This window comes from Leucopleurus acutus (assembly GCF_964270905.1).
Source record: "Leucopleurus acutus genome assembly, chromosome: 8".
Taxonomy (NCBI): Eukaryota; Metazoa; Chordata; class Mammalia; order Artiodactyla; family Delphinidae; genus Leucopleurus; species Leucopleurus acutus.
The window spans coordinates 99,933,886-99,945,381 of NC_139151.1; positions in this window are offsets into that span (position 1 = coordinate 99,933,886).

Genomic DNA, 11,496 nt, shown 5'->3' on the forward strand with positions numbered 1-11,496 from the left:
GCACAGGTCGTAGAATTTTTCACCGTTGTGTGTGAAGATTAGCTTGAAACCTCTTTCCTTCTAGCCTGTCAGCTCCGGAAGGGCTGGACCCACCTGGGCCTTTATTTACTGCCATGGCCCCTGGCATGTAGCGGGCACTCCCTGCGGTGGAGGGTGGAGGGTGGAGGGTGGCTGCATGTGTGAACTTAATTTTTACTAGGCTTCACCTGTGTTCACACCCCCAGGCCCCACCTGGGGAGCTGTTCCCAGCCTCTTCTCGCCTCACATCCTGGCGCCACCCTGAGCCCGGGAGTCTGAAACCAAACTCTGGCCACATGTGAGGGCTAGGGTCCTCACCGCTGCCAGGCCCGGGGCCACCTCATGTCCTGTGCTCCTGGGTCAGCCCAGCCTGGGGTTTGGGGCCCGGGTCCGCCTGCGGTCTCTTGAGGAGGGAAGGGCTCACTCAGACGCCTGCCACCGATTAGAAGAAGGACAGTCACAGTCGAGTGCATCCAGGGAGGCTTCTGGGGAGATGGCAAGTTTGGAAGCCAGGTGGGGTTGCCGAGGAACCGTGGACTGAGGAGGGGGCCGGGGGCCCGGGGTCAAGGGGCCTCGGAGCCTTCGGGCTTGAGGATGGAGGCTGTGGTGGGTGGTTACGGGCCTCGCCTCCTGTCTCCTCTGTGGGTCGGCCAGGCCTTCGCTCTCTGGGGACCCAGTGTCCCCGGCGCTTGCCGCCAAGGTGGTAGAAAGGTTGTGGGAGACTCGGGGCTGGGAAGCCGCAGCCGTCCCCTCAGTGTCAGGGTCTTCCCAGCCCTGCGGGGACCCCGCTCAAGGTGGGGATGGGCTGTCGGGCTGCAGGGACGTTCTGGTCGGGCTGCTCCATCTGACGCTGGCAGGGAGGGGCACCCGGGAGGCCCCTGAGCCCACGATTCTAGGTCACCTCCTGCACCATCCAGCGGCAGGAGTGGTATTTATAGCAGCCAGCAGCCGCTGAGGGTGGGGCAGTCAGCAGGAGCCGTGACGCAGGCCGCCCCCCTCTGGTCCCCTAGCTCTCGCCGACTCCCTCACCCCCACTCCGCCCCACTCCAGAGCCTTCCTGGGCAAGCGGCAAAGGGCTGGGCCTGCCGAGGGAACAGGCATTGCCGCACTCCCCACCGAGCCCCAGAGGAGACAAGGTGCCACCTTCTGCCTGGCAGGAGCCTCGGCCTCAGCCCATCTGGCCAGGACCCTGTCCGTCTCCTGAACCCCAGGCGGGCATCCCGTTAGCACTCAGTGCACGGCCCTGCTGGTCTCTCTCGACGGTGCCGTCAGCTCTTGTTGAAAGGTTCGTCCCCTGGAGTCACCAGCAGCTTTGCCGACGTCCCCAGGGCCGGCAGGTGCAGTGAAAGGCCTGTCTCATCCCTACTGGTAGTGGGCAGTTAATGGGGCCATGGGCACCTGCCTCAGGTTGACTGGGAGAGGCCCCGCCAAATGCCCATTAGCTCCCTGCTGTGACCTTGTTAAGTGGTTATGGAGTGCCACGCAGGGCTGGAAGGACGGGCAGCAGTCCAGCCCTCAGTCACCAGGGCTGTGCCGGGCAAGTGGCCGCGGCTCCACCTCCTGCCACACCCAGGGAGGAGGCCAGGAAGCAGAGGCCACAGAAGTGACAGTGTGACGAGGCTGGGGCCCCAGGCCCTGAGGGTGAGTCCTCTGGGAAGGAAAGTGACACCCAGCTCCGGAGCCGGAGGTCGGGCCCTGCTCTCTCCGAGCCTTCACCTGCCCAGATACAGGGCAGGACCGAAGGGCGTGAGGAGGCAGAAGGCTGACCTTTGTCAGGTGCCTGATGGGGTGGCCCCCACTGTGGAGGCCAGTGCTCCCCCCATTTCCAGTCTATGTGGCCCCGAGCCTCTGGGCGCATCCCCCAGGCCAGGAGAGAAGCAGGGGGAGGCCAAGGTTTCCTCCCTGGGGGCCTCCAGTGTAGCGGAGAAGGTGAGGCGGGAGCGCCCAGAGCCTGCGGGAAGGTGGGCTGCCACTTCACTGGTTAGCCACAGGCTGACCAACCAGGGCTGGGGCTTAAGGCCAGCTGGACAGGCCCTGAGCTTCGCCGGGGAGGAACCCCTGGAGTGAGCGGGCGTCTGGAGAGCAGGAAGCGCTGGGCAGGGCCCGCTCCATTGATGAGCAGGAGATGGACATGGGAGCAGGAAGCAGGCTTGCCCAGTGGCAGGGCCGGAGGAGCTGTTGGTGGAGAGCTCTGTAGCTAATGCTTGGGAGTTGTAATCTTATTTAAAGGGCAGTCGGGAGCCCTAATGCACTTTTGAGGAGGGGGTTGATTTAACTAAAACTGTACACGTGTGTGCGCCTAGCTACTGCTACCAAGCCCCCGCTCTGTGCCGGACCCGGCTCTCAGCACTTCACAGCTTTGAACTCACTTTGTCCTCTTCCACGAGGGAGGCGCTGTCATCACCATCCCGTTTTACCGAGGAGGAGGAAGCAGTGGTTGGTTCGTCTTGGGGAGTGACTCCGTGCCGTACCGTACTTTGAAGGTCACAGCTCAGTGCACGTCTGAGTGGACAGAAGCCGGGTCCAGCCCTGTCCTCCATCCAGTGGCCTTCGAGCCCGCACCGCTTCCCGGAGGCCTGTGGTCACGTGCTTGGGTCTGGCTTTGTCGTGCCTGGGGAGGTGCGAGGGGATGAGGGGCCTGTAGGAGCCTCTGAGCACCTGGCTCAGTGTTTCCTTTGGCCCTGTGTGGCTCAGGCCAGGCAGACACGTGTGATGGTCGAATTAGCTTGGGCTCCTGGGTGGAGCCGTCCTGCACCAAAATAGCAAGTAGAACTCTAGAACTCAAGGCCAGAGTGGACCTGACAGGTCATCCTGTCCAGGGCCTCTCAAACGTTTTTAAGCACTGAGGCCGTTTAGCTCAAACACAGTGTTACCAGCAGCCCCAATATGGAAAAGCCGCTCTGACCATGTAGCCTGCAAACCCTCGCCTGCTGTGACCGTCTCCCTCCTCTGGGGGTGTCTGAGGGTTTCCAGAAACCCACTTGGGAGAGCACTGCCATCCGCTCACTGGGCACAGGAGGGGAGGGCCACAGAGGGGCAGGGCCTGGGCTGAGGCCTGAGGGCCGTTGGAAGCAGCACCTACACCTCCAGCGATGCTCTGTGGCGGGACAGGACGCCGGCCCTCCGGTCACACGCGGGAACTCTGCAGACCTCCTCCCCCGGGAAAGAGCTTGTGTTACGCAGTCACTCGATCCCTGCCTGCTTCTGCGATGCCCAGGGAATGGTTGAGGTGAAACTCAATAGCCTGAGTGCGGGCCTATGCCCTAGATGGCCGTGCTGCCCGGGCAGGTGGCCCCTCCGCCGATCCTCCGTGGCCCATGCAGCCTCCCGGAGTCTGGAGAGCATTTCCCCCAGTGCGGGCACAGGAGGCAGGCGCGATAGGACCGTGATGGCACAGGGTATGCTGGGCGTGGGGGTGGGTTCCCAGAGGGGAGGTGTCAGGCTAGGTGTGCCCACTTAACATCCTCATTAGCAGCCTCGCTAGGGGGCCCCTCATGAAGTGGAGGGTGCTAATTCCTCTCAGAGGTGTTGCCGCACCTGGAATGGGGAGTCTTTTCTCGGAAGCTCTTGGGAAGCCGGCCAGAGCATTGCAGATGAACTGCCTTCTGGGGGCCCCCCAGGCACTGGCTCGCAGGAGAGCAGAGGCCCTGGGGGAGGTGAGGGGCGAGAGGGCCTGGCGAGGACTGCCGGTAGGATGCAGAACTGGGCATCCAGCCCTCAGGGCATCCAGCCACTGAGCCACTGAGCTGGGAACACAGACAGGCAGGGGCATTCCGCAGGAGCACAGGTGTGGCCTTGGGCCGGAGCTCCCCAGTCCCAGCTGAGCCGTGGGATGGTGATTCCCATCTCAGTGGCTCTTCGTGGATTAAGGAGGCAGAGCCAGTGAAGCCTCAGCCTGGCAGGTGGGGCTCCTAGGAGAAGCTGCCATCCCTGCCTGAGAAGGTAGGTCAGGGCATTGTGTAGGCTGGCACGGGTGAGGGCAGGCATGGGTCAGCCTGGTGCCAGGGGTTGGGAGCAGGGCCTTTCCGTGTGGGAGGCTTGACTTCCCTCACGGAGATCAGCGGCCCTGCCACAACTCGGGCAGTGAGGACGAGGTCTGAGCGCTCTGAGGAGAGGTGATGGATAGATAATACTGATATCAAGTAATACTTCCCGAGAGCTGAGCGCTTCATATGCCTTATTTCACTTACTCCTTACGACTCCCTGTGAAGCGGGTACCTCCACTGTCCTCTTTTGCAGATGAGGAAACTGAGGCTCCGAGAAATGAAGGTCACGGGCAACTAGGAGTGACAGAACCAAGATTCAGACTCGGGGCTGCCCCACCCCAGGGCCGGAGGGAAGGCGGCGGCAGGCTCCTTCGACGAGCCGCCACCCTCCAGGCGCACGCATTTGAGAGGGTGGGTTCCAGGCGAGGCGGGGTAAAGACATTTAGCACGTGAGGGACCTGAGAAGACCACAGGGGCAGCGCAGAAAGGACTCCGCCTGGACAGAAACAAACCTGGGCTGGGCGCCTGCATCCATCCACAGACAGACGGGAGGAACTGGCCAGGGGCTGGGAAACCCAGGTGCCGCGAGTGCCCAGCAGGAGGCCAGCAGAGCCTGCCTCTTCCCCGGGCACCAGAATGAGTGTGGGACAAAGGCCATTCCTAGTTTCAGGAAAATAAACAGTCTCCAAGGAAGAATTCAGAAATACAACCTGGCCTGGCCAGAGGGGAACCTCTTCCACGATGGGAAACAGGTCCATTCCGGCCCAGAACTAAGTAAGCCCTGGTGTAACCGCACCCCCCGCCCCCAAGGAGAGCACGGGGAGGGCTGCGGAGTAGCCACGGGAGGGTCCTGCTGCCTCCCGGGCCCTCCGTCCTCGTCCCCCAGCAGCCAGCCACTCTCCCAGAACAGCTAGTTGATTCCCGGGGAGCTGGCTGGTGTCAGTGACAGGGCCCGTGGCAGATGGTAAATTCTGTTTGTTGTAGATGAGTGGAAAATAATTAGCGTGAGAACGAGGAGCTGGAGCCTCTGTGATGAAGGGAGCCCTGAGGAGGGCTCGGGAGGGGCTGGGAGCACAGCCTGGAGCCTCGCGGCCTGGCCCTCGCCAGCTGAGTGACCTTGGGCACGTTTCTTAGCTTCTCTGGGCCTGTTTCCTCATCTGTAAAGTGGGTTAACAATAGCACTCACCTCGTAGGGTTGCTCCAAGGACGCCATTGAAGTAGGTAATATCTGTGAGTGGCTTGCTTCTACGGTACCTGGCGTGTAGTAGGTGACACGTAAGAATTTTTTTTAAATAACTGGTGATAGAATAATGGTTGGGGCTATTTCCGGGTCCAGCCCAGCATGACCGTAGCCGTGGCCCCCGGTAGTTGGGGCCCCTCCTTTTCATCCTCTTCCCTGAACTCTGTGCCCAGCTCCCAGATTGCTCTTTCGTGGGGAGGGGCTGTGGCCAGCAAGCACGTGGATGTGGAGAGAACTCAGCAGGGAGGCCTGGCTTCAAAGCCTGACTTGGCCTCCCACTCCCCGGGTTATTTAACCTTGGAGCCTCGGTTTCCCTATCTGTGACATGAGAACAGCTATACCCACCCATGGGCTCGTGGTGAGGGGCACAGGAGGTGCTTCCCCTGGTCCTTCCAGCCTGCCCTGGTGGGGAGGGCCAGGAAGGGGCTTGCGAGTCTGAGACTCTGCGGGGGGAGGGGAGCAGAGGCGGCAGCATCCCCCCCCCCGCCCCCACCGTTTCAGTCCCAGGGCCTGGGCGTGTGAGGACCCACCTCTTGCCGAAATCCGGCCTCAGCCCCGGGCTGGCTCGGCTCTACCTTCTGCTTCGGCACAGCTGACGTGTGAAAAGCAGCAGCTTTCCGGCCCCTAACTTGGGTTGCACACACCCAGGCCCAGGCTGGCTGTGCACGTGGCCCCCGGCCCACGCGCGCTCCTTCTCTGTCGCCTCCTTCACTGCCCTGCCCCTCGCCGTGCCTCCCAGAGCCCAGCTTCTGTGTGGGACCCCACACCTGGGAGGGAGAGGGACTCGAAGGGCCGAAGGAACATGTGGGAATAAGGAATCGCACTGAGGGGCAGAGAGTTTTCCTTTTAAGTAACTCAAGGAGGCTACTTTGAAATCCCAGCCCTGCCTCGTCTTTGTCATGGGATCTTCGGGCAAGCCATCGCCCCTCTGTGACCTCGGTTTCTCCATCTGTAAAGCTGCGGTGGTACCCCTACTGTCTGACGAGGCTGGAATAAGAGGACACATAAAGTTTCTAGCTCTGGGCCCACCACCCACGCACCTCCAGGCAGCCCGTGGACCCACCCCCGACCCCCGGGCTCAGTTTTCCTTATCTGCAGAGTGGGGCCAATGCCCACAGTCTCCCCGTGGTGGTGTGACCAGGAGTCTGGAGCCACAGGAAGACCCGGAGAGCTCTTTGTGGTCCCCGAGGCCATGGCCCCTCACTCCGTGGGGGACACGGGACGCCTGCTCCTGGGTTCAGAAACAGGCCTTTAGCTGAATTCTGCTCCTCAGAAGCAGCAGTTAAAACATGGGCTCTGGAACTAGGCTGTGTGACCTGGAGCAAGTCACTTCATCTCATCTGTAAAACATGGTAATAGCAGTGCCTACCTCACAGTTACTATGAGCATTAAGTGAGTTATGTTTGCAAAGGGCTTAGACAAGACCCAAGACATGGTAGGCAACTGACAAATGCTGGAGGGAGCAGAACACCTGGGTCCCCAACTTCAGGTGGGCTGAGCTCTCCTCCATCGCCCTGGAACCGCCCTGCACCCTCGTGAAATGATTCTAGTTAATACGTGCGGATCCCCTCTCTCTGCAGGTGCTCCCTCATTTAAGCCTCACAAGCCAGCAGAGAGATGAACTAGCTCTCTTAACTAGCCACACAGCTGAGAAGTGGAGGTGCTGGGATTTGACCCTCCCTGGAGCCCGTGCTCTGGACACGGCTAAAGAGTGCAGGAGCCGTCTGCCAGCCCACGTAGGCCAGAGGGCAGCCCCTGGTGAGCCCGCCCCAGCTGGGACAGAACCTCTGGGGGCCACCACTTGCCCTGCAGGCTGCCCGGGGTCCAGTCTCCCTGCAGTCAGATGCACCCCTCAAGACTAGACAAGCTCCAGCGCCCGACACAGCCCCAGAGGGTTTAGCAGGCAGCAGGTACCTGCCCCTTTCACTGTTTTTGAAGCATCTTCTCATTTCAAAGCCCTGTCACATGGGGCATCCCATTCATTATGGGAATGGGAGTCCTGGGCCCTCCCCTCAGGGCCCCAAGGATTGCAACACCTTACTAAAAGCTAGAAGGGTCCTTACCCAATTTCCCTTTTAACTTTGGCCACCAGGAAGCGTCGAGTCTAATGATAGTTCTGCATGTAGCTCCTGTGAGGGCCTTTATGCCTTACACACGTACAACAATTTCCCCAACCTTCTATTTTAATCTACTTACTTTTTGTTCTGAGGTTTGTGTCTACATTTATATTCCACCTTTTCATTGTTTGTGGTTCCTGTATAGGCACCTGCAGCCTTAGCTGTGGATGTAAATAAATATTAACAAATACAAAAGTACAAGGCTCCCCTTAGTCCAGGCTCCTTATTCTTCAGAAGACGTAACTGAGGTCGGGAGGGGTGGTGACTTTCTGGCCCGGGGGTGCTGCCCTTGGTCTGGGACTGGCAGCTCTGGCCCAGTCACCAGGCCTCAGCAGGTAGGGCTAAACGGGGTCTAGGGAAGGTGGGCTTGAGGCTGAGGTGTCCTCTTCTTCACCAGCTGAGCTGCAGAGTGATGGGGACCCCACCCGCCGAGAAGGTGGAGAGCTAGCCACTGATGACTCTGCGTGAATCCGTACAAATGATTGATGCCTTCTTTCGGGTTGATCTCCAGCGAGGGAGCTCGTGTGGATTTTGCTGGCTTCCAAGAGAGTTATGTATCAAGAGTGCAAAAGAGAGGATCTCAGCCCAGGCTCCCTGGGGTGACACTGCTAATGGGAGTGCCTCTCGGGGAGTTCGAGAAGGGCGTGCTGTAAGGAAGGGGAAGGGATGGGCCACCTTGGGGACCCTGACTGTGTGTTCAGCACCAGGTGGGAAAGCTGGGAGCCTCTGGGGCCTCTCTGAGCCTTGACTTGCTCACCCGTAAAAGGGGGCCCCAGGACTGTTTCCAAGGCCCCTTCTAACCTGGCGTTCCTGCAGTGGGTGTGGGCTTTGGACGGCAGAGGGAAGGACCCGTGCCCCTTGCCTGCTCAGCCTGTTGCTCCTCTGAAGGTGTGGGGCAGAGTCTCTGAGCCTCAGCCTCCTCGTTCTTCAATAGAAATATTTAGCGGAAGAGCCAGATGCCCTGAGCACCTAGTCTGTGACGGGTGCTGGCCTAAGTGTACGACTCACTTAACCCTTGTGACAATTCTGAGGCAGCTACTGTTCTTAGCCCCACTTTAGAAATAAGGAACCATGGCACAGAGAGGTTAAGTCACTTGCCCAAGGTCACAGCGCCAGTAAGTGCAGAGCCAGGACTCAGACACAGCCTGTTTTTAGAGCATGTGGAGTGAGAGCGAGGCTGTCACCCTGCATCACTGCTGTGAGGATGGCAGGTGATTAGTCCGGGACATGGGAGGTGCTCAGCTGATGTCAGATGTATCCCGGTGGCCTGGACCTGGCTGTCATCCCTTCCTTCAGGCTCAACTTCTAGCCCATTTTTGGCCCGGATGCCTGAAGCCACCTCTGCCAGGTGGGAAATCTCATGGGCTGACCTAGAGGCTGCTGGTGACACTGGACGGGCCTCCTACAGCATCATCCTGTCCTCTGTGGTTCACACTGACTCTGGTGTCCTGGCCCCCCTGCAGGCAAACGAGGTGAACTCCCATGTCCCACCCGCCCCGAGCTGGAACTCTCTGTCCCGGAGGCAGCCCGTGCCCTCCTCCCTTCCCTGGGAGCTCTCAGCACCCCACCAGCTGGGACCCACCGCCAAGGGGCACTTCTCCCTGAAACCTGCTCCCTGGACCAAGCCCAAGGGGACCTTAGGATCAGGGGTGAGGCCCAGCCCAGGGCACTTGAAATAGCAGCGCCCCTGCTCAAGGCCCCTGTCAGGGCTCGCATGTGCTCAGTCTGGCCCTTGCTGGTCAGCTGGAGCCAATCATGGGCATCCACAGCACCTGCCCAAACCCCAGCACCTGTCGCAGATCACCCTGCCACGAAGTCCCCAGAAGCCCCTCAGGAGCCCTGTTGATGTGATGCCCCCCACCCACCTACTGTGAATGGAGCCCTGGGCTCCGCCAGGACCTATGCAGACCTCTGTGACCTCATCCCAGCCAGCTCTCGCTGCAGCCTTCCGTGGGGGGTGCTGTTGTCCCCGTTTTGCAGCTGAAGAAACCAAAGCCCTAGCACAGTTAAGACAGCCAGGGGAGAGGATGGTCAGGGAGAGCGCTGGGGAGCGACATTTCCCCAAAAACTGAAGGATTTGAGCGAAGACGGAAGGAGCCATGCCCCCAGCGCTTACGGCAGCTGCTTCAGGGGGATGGAGCGGTGGTTTGGAGGGGCCAGGGCTGCCCAGGGGGAGAGGGGGTGTGAAGGAGAGCAATGCTGCAAGGCCCCCGCCCTCCGGGACTCTCGGGTGAGCTGGGACAGGGACGGGCAGCAAGGAATCAGCAGGTGCCCGGGGCTACGCTGGGATGAGGGATCCCATAAGGGTGCAGCCTGTTCTGAATGAGAGGAGTGCGGGGTGCTGCCAGGGAGGGTTTCAAAGGGGGCCGACTTTCGGTCGGCCCGAGAAAGATGAGTAGGATTTTGCCCAAGGAACTGGGGTAAACAAAGCACAGGTTCCAGTGAGGTGTTTTAGGGAGCAGCAAGTTTGGGGGGTCAGGAAAGGAGGGTGAGGCAGTGTGAGAAGGGGCTGGAGTGCCTCCCCAGCCAGAAGGCGGCCCTGTGCCTGTCTATGCCTGGGATCCTTAGGGCTTGGGGAGTATCTTCCTGCTCCAGGATTCAGAGAGGGCAAGGCACCTGCCCAAGGTTGCACAGCCTGCCTGCCAGTTACTGGGGCCATTAGCTGCTGCCTGAGAGGCTTGGGCTTTATCCTGCAGACCACTGGAGCCATGGAAGGTTTTTAAAGTAGGGATCAGCATGTGCATCTTAGAAAACAGTTCTGCATTTTTAGAGAGAGGAACTCTGAGAATGGTTAATACTTAACTCGGGGGCCTGAACCTCCATCAAGGAAATTGGGCTTTGTGGGTGGAGGAAGAAGGGGGCCTCGGAGTGCCACTCAAGTCATTCCATCCACGTGTGGGGTTGTCCTGGTGCCTCCCCTCACACCTGCCTCTGTTGGGGGGGTGTCCAGCCAGGGGCATGGGAGGTGCCCAGCAGTGCCCCTGTTCTCCCCCGCCCACCGGCGGGGGCGCCACACCTCCCCTGGAAGTGCCCCTGGTCTGGGTAAGGAAGGGAGGCTGTGCGCTGCCCCCACTGAGGTTTCTGAAGGGCACGGACCCTGTGCCCTAGGGGAGGAGAGCCAGAGGTGGTGCTTTGTGGCAGCCCCGGACCAGGAAGTAGCCTCTGCCCTCCCCCATCCTGAGACATTTCCTCCGGATGAACTCACATCCCCAGCAGGGGAACAGGCCCCCATTGTGAAGGGCTGGGGTCTCGAGAGAAAGGGCGTCTTTCAGGCCCTTAAAAATAGCAGCCCTGGGATGTATGAATCTGCATGGAGTAGAGTGGCCCATCCTCCCCCAGCAGCAGCACAGGCGCTGTCGCCCCCCAGCCCACACCGTGACCTGGTGGTGACCAGCTGGAGAATCCACTAGCCCAGGCCGCTAGTTCACCGGCTTCACGCACTCTCCCTCTGCTTCGCCCGCCTGAGCTAAGACCGTCGCTGGCTTTGTCCAGCACTGCTGGGCCCTCTCGTATGGTCCGCACTAGACCCTTAGCAGGTGGGGATAATCGACACTTTACAGATGAGGAAACTGAGGCACAACTAGTAAGTCATACCTTTAGCGGGTGATGGAGCCCGGGTCGGAAGCCAGGCAGCGCTGGGCCTAGGATTCTGCCCAGCTGGGGGCTGGGCCCGGGTGCAGGCTGGAGGGCGCGGGGTGTGGTCCCCAGGCCTGTAATGGGGCACCCGGTGGGGTCAGCCCGCAGCAGCCCTGCCACGTGACCTAGGTGGGACTGGCACTGACCACAGCTGTCGGCTGGGCACTCCCTGAGCCGGGGGACAGAGGCTGCCACTGGCCGTATCACTCCAGGGTCTTGACAGATCTTCGGCCACTTCTGCAGGGGAGCCAGGCTCACCCCACCTCTCCTGCCTGAGAGCAGGTAGGGCGGGACCGCGTGCACCTGAGGTTGTTAAGTGAATGATACGTGTGAGTTGAGGGAGTTCTAGCCATTCTAGACTCCAAGAGGTGAAGGGCGGGGGTGAGAGCAGGCGATTGGGAAGGGTTCACCCTGCATCCCTGAGCACGAGATGTTCTAGGCTCCTGGCAGGGCAGCCCTCACCCGCCAGCCCCTCTGGGACAGCCCTCCCCTTCCTCTG